This window comes from Dama dama, chromosome 5 (genome assembly GCF_033118175.1).
Source record: "Dama dama isolate Ldn47 chromosome 5, ASM3311817v1, whole genome shotgun sequence".
Lineage (NCBI taxonomy): Eukaryota > Metazoa > Chordata > Mammalia > Artiodactyla > Cervidae > Dama > Dama dama.
Window position 1 is genome coordinate 11,192,070 of NC_083685.1, and position 9,893 is coordinate 11,201,962.

Genomic DNA, 9,893 nt, shown 5'->3' on the forward strand with positions numbered 1-9,893 from the left:
CAGCTCCGCCCTAGGAGGTCCGAGCTGCCATCCTCCCACCCCTGGCCCCGGAGACCCCGGCCCCGCCGCCACCGCCGCTGCCGCCGCCCTGAGGAACAGGATCCGCCTCTGCCGCTCGGCAGCCAACTGTCAGTGAGGCGCCATGTTGGAGGCGGAGGCTCCCGGCATGCCCCGCGGAGCGGACAATACCGGCCCCGCCCACTCGCCTGGTCCCGCCCACCTGTCGAAGGCCTGGGGACAGCCAGGTTGGCTGGACCTCCGCCTAGCCCTTTTCTGCATCTTGCCCTCAGAGTGACCTCCCACGTCCTTTACACTTCCAGGGCGCCCTACGTCTGCATTGCTCCAAGAGAAGAGGGCAGCCTTCCTCTACTCTCCTCCACTCTGCTCATGTGTGCACCCCTCTCTGGCCAGAGTCCCACGGTGGGCACCTAGGCAGACACATGGAAGTTCACAGGCTGCTTGCACGTTTAAATAAGATACCTGCAAAAATATGGCTCACAGTAGGTGCTGCACATTTGTTCATAAGCACTTGGTCGAAATGCACAGTAGGTGCTACATATTCACTACGAATTCTTGTACCCAATAAGCACTCAAAATCTGGTGAAATAAAGCTCCGGTCACAATGTCTGGTGTCTGGCCCTTAATAAATGCTCCAAGAGGGAGCTAAAATTATTCTTATATTCCATCACTATTCAACACTGATTGACATCCACCTTAAAAATATGCCAGCCATCCCACTTTTATTAAAAGAAGAAAGGAAAGAACTATGTGTTTAGAGAAAAATATGTGGGAGACTAAGTACTAATTGTTAATGTGAATCACAGCACAGAGCAGGACTAGCCTGGAATGGCTGACGTAAGGTTATCTTTGTATCGCTTTTATACTCTAAAAAAGAATAAAGCACTCTTTGGTATCAAAGGACTTGAATACATATGTCCACCAAAATACCTGCACAGGCCTAGATGTCCATCCGTTCATGAATGGATAAAGAAGTTGTGGTACATATATGCGATGGAATATTACTCAGCCCATAAAAAGGAATGCATTTGAGTCAGTTCTAATGAGGTGGATGAACCTAGAGCCTATTACACACAGTGAAGTAAATTAGAAAAACAAGTATTGTGTGTTAACACATATATATGAAATCTAGAAAAATGGTACTGATGAACCTATTTGAAGGGCAGCAGTGAAGACACAGACATAGAGAACAACCTGTGGACACAGTGGTGGAAGGAGAGGAAGGGAAAAATTGAGAAAGTAGCACTGAAATGTATAGATTACCATATGTAAAATTAGATAGCCAGTCGAAACTTGCCGTATGAGGCAGGGAGCCCAGATCAGCTGCTCTGTGACAATCTAGAAGGGTGGGATGTAGAAGGGAGAGTCAAGAGGGACGGGAAATATGTATACCTATCGCTGATTCATGTTGGTGTAAGGCAGAAACCAATATAATATTGTAAAGCAATTATCCTCCAATTAAAATAAATTTAAAATTTAAAAAACCTGCATAGGAAAAAAAAAAAAAAACCTGCATAGGGAAGTTTATAGCAGCTTTATGCATAATTGCCAAAACCAAGATGCCCTTCAGGAAGTGAATGGATAGATAAACTGTGGTATATCTGGACAATGGAATATTATTCAGCACAAAGAAGAAATTACTATCAAGCCATGAGAAGACAATACACTGTATGATTCCAACTATATCACATTTTGGAAAAGTCTAGACTATGGAGATGATAAAAAGATCTTTGGTAGCTAGTGGATGCAGAAAGGAAGGGATGTAGAAAGGCAGAGCACAGAAATTTTTAGGGCAGTGAATAGTAGTCTGTATAATACAATAATGATGTATACATGAAATTATACATTTTTTCAAAATCATAGAATATATTACACAAAGAGGGAGCCACAATGTAAAATATGGACTTTAAGTGTTATGATGTGTCAGTTCGGTTCATCAGTTGTGACAAATGTATCACATGGTGGGGCATGTGAAAATGGGAGAGATGATGCAAGCATGGGAGCAGAGAGTATGTCTGAAATTTCTGCATCCTCAGTTTTTTTGTGAACCTAAAACTGCTCTAAAAAATAAAAGTTTTCAAATAAATAAATAAAAATTTAAAAAAATAAAAGTTTTCATAAAGAAAGAATGAATGAGAGCATTAAAGAGCATACTTTTTGATCCAGCAATTCAACTTTGAGGAAGTTGTCTGAAGGAAATTATCAGACTCACAGTCCAGGATGAACACACAGGGATGTGCAGCTCAGTATTGTTTATAAGAGGAAAAATTATAGTCAGATTAAATACCCAACAATGTGGGACTGGTTAACTATTACAATGGTATATCTGAAACATGGAATATTATGATGCCATTCAGAATAATGCTTATGAAGAATATTAATACAAGTGAATATTGATGATGTATTGGTAAATGGAAAAAAATCAAACTAAAATAGTAAAGAAATTTTGAAATTTAACTGTGTTTGCTCTAAGACTGCATTTTTAAAATTACATGCATGCATGACTGTAGATGTAGAAGAAAAGACAGCGAAGATATCATGTCTGATAATATTTTGGTAAATTTCAGCAGTGCATTTACAGGAGATACACTACGTTTACAGCAGTGCATTGACTGGGAGATGGGTGGTTTGTGCTTTGCAATGTTTTCCAAATTTTCTTTCTCAAGCTTGCATTACTTTTGATAAAAGCAAAAAAATCTATTGAACATCTAGGAATGGAGGTGCCTCCACTCATATATCTGTCATACTATCCTTCTGAGTATTCATTAATATTTGCATTTTACAAGGAACTGAAGCTCAGGATTAAGTGACTTGCACCCACCTAGAAATTGGCAGAATTGAGATTTGAATCCCTGGCTGGCTCCATCCTCTTCTGCCTCCCTCCCAAATAAGCAATTCACATGCACTGCACAGTTACAACACTCTCGTGTGCCTTACAACGATTGTTAATTTCATTTTCAGGATATTTATCCCTCATGCATGTGTTAAGCGCCTCGCAAGTGTCAAATCCTGGGAGACATACAGAATGGAGATATTATTACCCCCATTTTCAGCTAGGAAACCAAGGCTCAGTCGGATGCTTTAATCTATATCTCACAGACAGCAAACATCAAATCTCAGATGCGAACCTAGGTTTGTTTGATTCTATAATCCGGCTTTCTTTTTTAAAAACGTTTTCTTTTGTATTGGTGTATAGCCAATTAAGAATGTTGTGATAGTTTCAGGTGAAAGAGCAAAGGGACTCAACCATACATATACCAAACCCCCCTCCCATCCAGGCTGCCACATAACATTTGAGCAGAGTTCCTAGTGCTATGCCATAGGTTCTTGTTGGTTATCCATTTTAAATAAATACAGCAATGTGTACATGTCCATCCCAAACTCCCCAACCATCCCTTCAACCCAGCAACCATAAGTTCATTCTCTAAGTCTGTGAGTCTCTTTCTGTTTTGCTAGTAGTTTCATTTGTATCATTTCTTTTTAGATTCCACATATAAGGGATGTCATATAGTATTTCACCTTCTCTGTCTGACTTACTTCATTCAGTATGACAATCTCTAGGTCTATCCATGTTGCGGCAAATGGCATTATTTCATTCTTTTTAATGGCTGAGTAATATTCCATTGTATATATGTACCACATCTTCTTTATCCATTCCTCTGTCAAAGGACATTTCAATTGTGTCTGGCATCACGATTTTTGAATGCTCAGGTTTTAGAATCTAAATAGCCTTCTTGTGTGGCTCAAAATAATTCTCCTCCTCATATTGTTTATATTTCAAGATAAGGAGTCAAGATACCCAGAAATTACAGATCTTTCTTGACCTATGATGTGGTTATGTCCTGATAAGCCCATTGTAAGTTGAAAATATAAAAAATAGAAAGTCTCACCAAACTTCATAGCTTAGCTTACACTACCTTCAAGGTGCTCAGAACACTTACATTAGTCTATAGTTGAGCAAAATCAACTATATCCATTTTCCACCACTGTAAATTTGAAAAATCTATAAGTCGAACCATCCTAGGTTTGGGACAGTCTGTATTGCCCTTCACTTCAATGAATGAAAACAGCACATATCCACAGCTGAAAGTCTTTAGACTGCATAATGAATAGTTATTTAATATTTTAGCAACAGTAATTAATTAGTCACTGGACTGCATGGCTGCCACCGTACCATGAAGAGGCAGCTGATGAATTAATATTTATAGAAGCCCCTATGGAAAAAGAGACCATTTACTGGATCTCTAGAACAGATTAGCAAGATGAAAAAAGTCCCTGCTCAAAAGAATTCTATGCTAGAAGCCTGGATACAGAGAATCCAAATTTAGTTAAGATCACACACACACACACACACACACCATGCATACAGGAAACAGCCATTCATGGAATCATATGGAAAGGAAAGGTTTATGATTTATGACTTATTTTCTTTGGAATTGTCCTCTCCACTCTTCTGTTTGAGAATGGGTGCTTGGGATAGGAAAAGGAGCAGGAGAAGGTGTTGTCTGGACCACCCTCTGTTGGAAGCAAAGAAGCATGAGCAAGAAGGAAGAAAAGCCATGAGTAGATTGGACTTCAGTTTTCCCTGGGAGGCATCTCCCCAAGAGAGGCGAGCTTGTTGGTAGAGACTGTCTCCCTGCTGCCCCAGCTGCTGACGTGGTGTTCACTGGCCTGGGCTGGAGCTGGGGCCCCTCTGGGATTTTGCAATAGCGCTCTCTTTTGCTGGATTTCCTGCACCAGCTGACTGTCTAAAATTGAGTCTGTAATCCTTACCGGGCCCACAAAAATGCAACTGTAGGGTGGAGATAACTGGTCCTTGATAAGCCATAATAGAGCTTGAAATAGCTTTAAACAAAGCAGCCATGTTAATTTTTAAGGCCTTTCAAAACACCAAGGGAAAAACACATGCCTACATCTGCTACATAAATACATGCACACACATTGACAGAATCTGTGGGGGAGATTGATTATTTCCATCTCACTAATCACAGTCTCAAAGAGGAAACACACACACCTACTCAAAATCTTTTTTCCAAATGATATGGTCGGCCGTGTTTTCTTTTTTTTTGTAATTTATTTTAAGGAAAATTCCTTCAGCTCATACGTGGGTCTATGAGGCATCAGAGAAAAGAATTTGAAAGAAAAAGATATTTGAAAATACAGAGGGAGAAATTCTCCTTAGAGCCCCCTTAATTATGGTTACCAAGGGAAGAGCCTCTACGTTGATGAAAAGCATCAGGAAGTGCAATTGTCGTTGGAGGAATCCGGCACCTTGGAGTTCCAAAAGATGCCACATCCTCTCTCGCCCCCTTGTGGATACCAGAGGCTTTATTCAATAGGGAGGGGATATGTGTACACATATAGCTGATTCACGTTGTTATCCAGCAGAAACCAACACAACATTGTAAAACTATTATCCTCCAATTTTAAAAAGCTAGTCCCCACAAAGGAAACGTGGACAAAAGGCACAGTCCTAGAGTTCGCACAAGAAAAAAGGCAAGCGCTCTTATCTTTTCATTCAGTGTTCCGAGTGCCGGCCAAGTGTTAGGTTGGCCCTCCTCCCCTCTAGAAGAGCAGCTTTCCTCACTCCAGCTTAGAATGGGAAAATGACTTGAAATAAGTAATTCCAAAGGGGAGGAGAAGGCCAGGGACCTGATCTGAGAAATGAGGAAGGTTCCCCTAAGGGGTTTTTTTGTCCAGGGTGTTTTAGCTTAAGTTTTTTTTTTTTTTTTAATATACAATTGACATAAGTTGGGGCTTCTTTGCTGGCTCAGAGGGTAAAGAATCTGCCTGCAATGCAGGAGACCTGGGTTCAATCCTTGGGTTGGGAAGATCCCCTGGAGGAGGGCATGGCAACCCATTCCAATATTCTGGCCTGGAAAATCCCATGGACAGGGGAGCCTGGTGGGCTACAGTCCATAGGGCCACAAAGTCGGACACAACTGAGCAACTAGGCAGAGCACACAGCTGTGTAAGTTTAAGGAGTACAGCATAGAGATTTGACTTTCATCATGAAGTGATTATCACAACGAGTTTATCGAACATCCGTTCATCCCAAATACAAACAAAAGAAAAAGAAGTTTTTTCCTTGTGAGGAGAACTCAGGACTTACTCTCCTTAGGCCAGTGCCAATCTTGATCGAAGAAAGTTACCCTGGCTTCTTCCCGGTTCTTTAGCCCTTGTAAAGTTGTTCCTGCTCTGGGTCTTTGCACAGGTTAGTCCCTGGCCTAGATTGTACTTCCCACCTGTTTCACTCGGCAAACTCCTATTCATCCTTCAGGTCTCAGCTACCTCAAGGAGAAATTCCTTGACTCCCGCAAACATGACAAGTCCTCCTGTTTCTCAATCTCTTTGCACACTATACTTTCTCAGTAGTACCTATTTTGTGCTAAGCCACGTCAGTCGTGTCCAGCTGTTTGTGACCCCATGGACTATAGCCCACCAGGCTCCCCTGTCCATGGGATTCTCCAGGCAGGAATATTGGAGTAGGTTGCCATTTCCTCCTTCAGGAGATCTTGCTGACCCAGGGGTCGAACCTGAATCTCTTACAAATCCTGCATTGGCAGGCAGGTCCTTTGCCATTAGTGCCACCTGGGAAGCCCACCTATTTTAACTGCAATTAGTTATTAATAAAAACTTAGATGCCCCTGTTAGACTGTATACCTTAAATACATTTTAAAATATATGTTAAATATTTACATATTTAATCAAATACCTATATATTAATACATATACAAATATATACTAAATGTGCTGTGTTGTACTATGCTTAGTCACTCAGTCGTGTCCGACTCTGTGACCTCATGGACTGTAGCCCACCAGTTTCCTCTGTTCATGAGGATTCTCCAGGCAAGAATACTGGAGTGGGTTGCCATGCCCTCTTCCAGAGGATCTTCCCAACCCAGGGATCAAACTCAGATCTCCAGCATTGCAGGTGGATTCTTTACTGTCTGAGCCACCAAGGAAGCCCAATATATTAAATATATTAAATTCTTAGTGCCACTGAACTGTATATTTAAAGTGTTTAAAATGGTATGTTTTGTTATATATAATTTACCACAGTAAAATAATTCTAGTACTTCCCTGGTGGTACAGTGGGTAAGAACTCGCCTGCCAATGCAGGGGACAAGGGTTTGATTCCTGGTTCCAGGAATATCCCCCATGCCACAGCTACTAAACCTGCATGCTGCAGCTACTGAAGACTTGAGCACCCTAGAGCCCATGCTCCACAACAAGAGAAGTCACCACACCACAACTAGAGAAACCCTGCGTGCAGCAACAAAGACCCAGCGCAACCAAAAAATAATAAGATAAATAATTTAAAATGCAATTCTAAAAAAAAAAAGTATATACTTTAACTGCTTGGCACATAAGTCAAGACAATAGCTTTTGTCATTAGGATCGCATTGATTACCTGAACGGTAAATGAATAGCAGCAAAGTTAGGATTCAAATCCAAGTCCACTGGATCTCCAAAGCTACAACTTGAACCTCTATACCATTTTCAATTGACCTGTATTAATGAACAGTTTTTGAGTGAAGTAGTCCATACTTTCTTTGCCCAAGAAGTTCCAACTTTATACTTGTACAATCTATGGGAAATTCAGAACACAGTTGCCTTTCCTCATTTTGATACTGTTTTTATTTTGAATTACATACATGGAGCATAGCACTGGGGTGTGTTCAACACTTAGGGTTGCTGAAGGTGGTAATCAGGCCCTGGACTAGAGTAGGAATCCTCCCCAAACCCACGGAACCAGAGCTTGGTGCTTGATGCAGGTACACAATGGTCCCAAAGGGGGTCCTGTCTTAATTCCTCAACCTCATGCAGATTACTTCATATGGCATAGGGTACTTGGCAGAAGTGATTAAGTGTTTTGCTTGCAGGATCTTAGTTCCCTGACCAGGGATCAAACCTGCCATCCCTGCAGTGGAAGCAGGGACTTCTCCTAACCACTGGACTGCTGGAGAAGACCCAGATGTGATTAAGTTAAAGATCTTGAGGGACATCTCTGGTGGTCCAGTGGTTAAGAATCCACCTTCCCATGTAGGGGGTGCCGGTTAGATCCCTGGTGGGGGAACTAAGTAAGATCCCACATGCCTCAGGGGGTAACTAAGCCCACGAGCCCCAAGCAGAAGCCTACACCGGAAAGATCCCATGCGCTGCAACTAAGACACGATGCAACCAAATAAATAAATGTTTTTTGAAGAAAGATATCAAGATGGGGAAGGCAGTGTAACACAAAAATATATTTGTCTTTGTCCTGGGTCCCTGGCACAGAGCTCCTAAAGCCCATGCAATTTCCTGAGATGGGAGTATCTTTTGTTATTTGTAAGGAGCTCTTTTTGATCACTCTTGTGACACCATGGACTAGGGCCTGCCAGCCTCCTCTATCCATGGAATTCTTCAGGCCAGAATACTGGAGTGGGCAGCCATTTCCTTCTCCAGGGGATCTCCCCAACCCAGGAATTGACCCCAGGTCTCCCACGTTGCAGGTGGATTCTTTAAGGTCTGAGCCACCAAGGAAGCCCCCTTTTGACCACACCCAAGTTAATGAGTTGACTTAGGGTCAGACCTCAGCCTCAGGATAGGGATGGTCACCAGAAAGACCAAGGGATTAGAAGGCTGGAAATTTCAGCCCAACCCAGACTTAAGGAAAGGCAGGGAAGTAGTGGTAGTGCTAGTGATCAAGCTCTACATAAAACTCTTGAATAAGATTTAATGAGCTTCTTGATTGACGAACACATCAAGAGGTGCTGGAAATAGTATACCCAGAGAGGGTACAGTGCTCCCAGCACCACCCTTACCTTGCTCCATTTATGGCTTCCATTTGGCTGTTCCTGAGTTGTAACTTTCATCGCAAACTGGTGAATGGAAGTGAAGTGTTCCTCTGAGTTCTGAGAGCCATTAGAGCAAACTATCAAAGCTGAGGATGGATTTGTAAGAATTGTCTATTTGTAGCTCAAACAGATGTGTGGGTGACCCAGGGACCCAGTACTTGTGATTGGCATCTGACGTGAGGAGCAGTCTTGTGGGACTGACGCTTCGGGTCCATGCTAATTCCGAGGAGTTGAGTGTCAGAGGGGGACTGCAGGACATTCAGCTGGTATCTGCGGAGAACTGGAGAATTGCTCGGTGTGGGAAAATCCACACATTTTGGTGTCAGAAGTATTGTGAGTGGAGAAACCATCTTCACAAGGAGATACTGGAGCACCTGGGAGGAAGGGATCCTGTCACGGGACATGGATGGACACTCACTACCATAGGCTTGACATTAGCCCACTGAAACTGGTTTTGGACTTCTGACCTCCAGAACTCTAAGAGAAGGTACTTAAGTCACAGACTTTGTGGTAACTTATTACAGCAGTGACAAAAAACCTAAACAAGAGGTATTCAGATGCTAAGAAAGCAGGATCTCAGACACAGGGTTCTCAGCCTTGTTCTCTACAAGCAGTCCTGCCCTAAGCATTGCACAGATATTGCACAGATGCACCAGAGCTACAGGAAGCAGATGGACGGAAAGGGAGGACATCGCAGAGATGGGAATACAGGGGACTTTGCTGCTGGTCCAGCGGTTAAGACTCTGAGCTTCCATTGCAAGGTACGTGAGTTCATCCCTTGTCAAGGAACCAAAATCCCACATGCTGTGCAGCGTGGCAAAAAATGTATTTAAAAAAAAAAAACAAAAACAAAATATCAAAGAATCTGGAACCTTGCAGAAGGGCTAGTAGAGTGGTACTAAGTATGATTTGGGAATCCTTGGTGTCCCTGAGATTTTAAAATGAATCTGTGAAGTGAAAGCCATTTGCCATGATGCTACTAAGACACTGTCTTCACATTCATTTTCTGGTGAGTGTAAAATGAAGTGTCCAGAG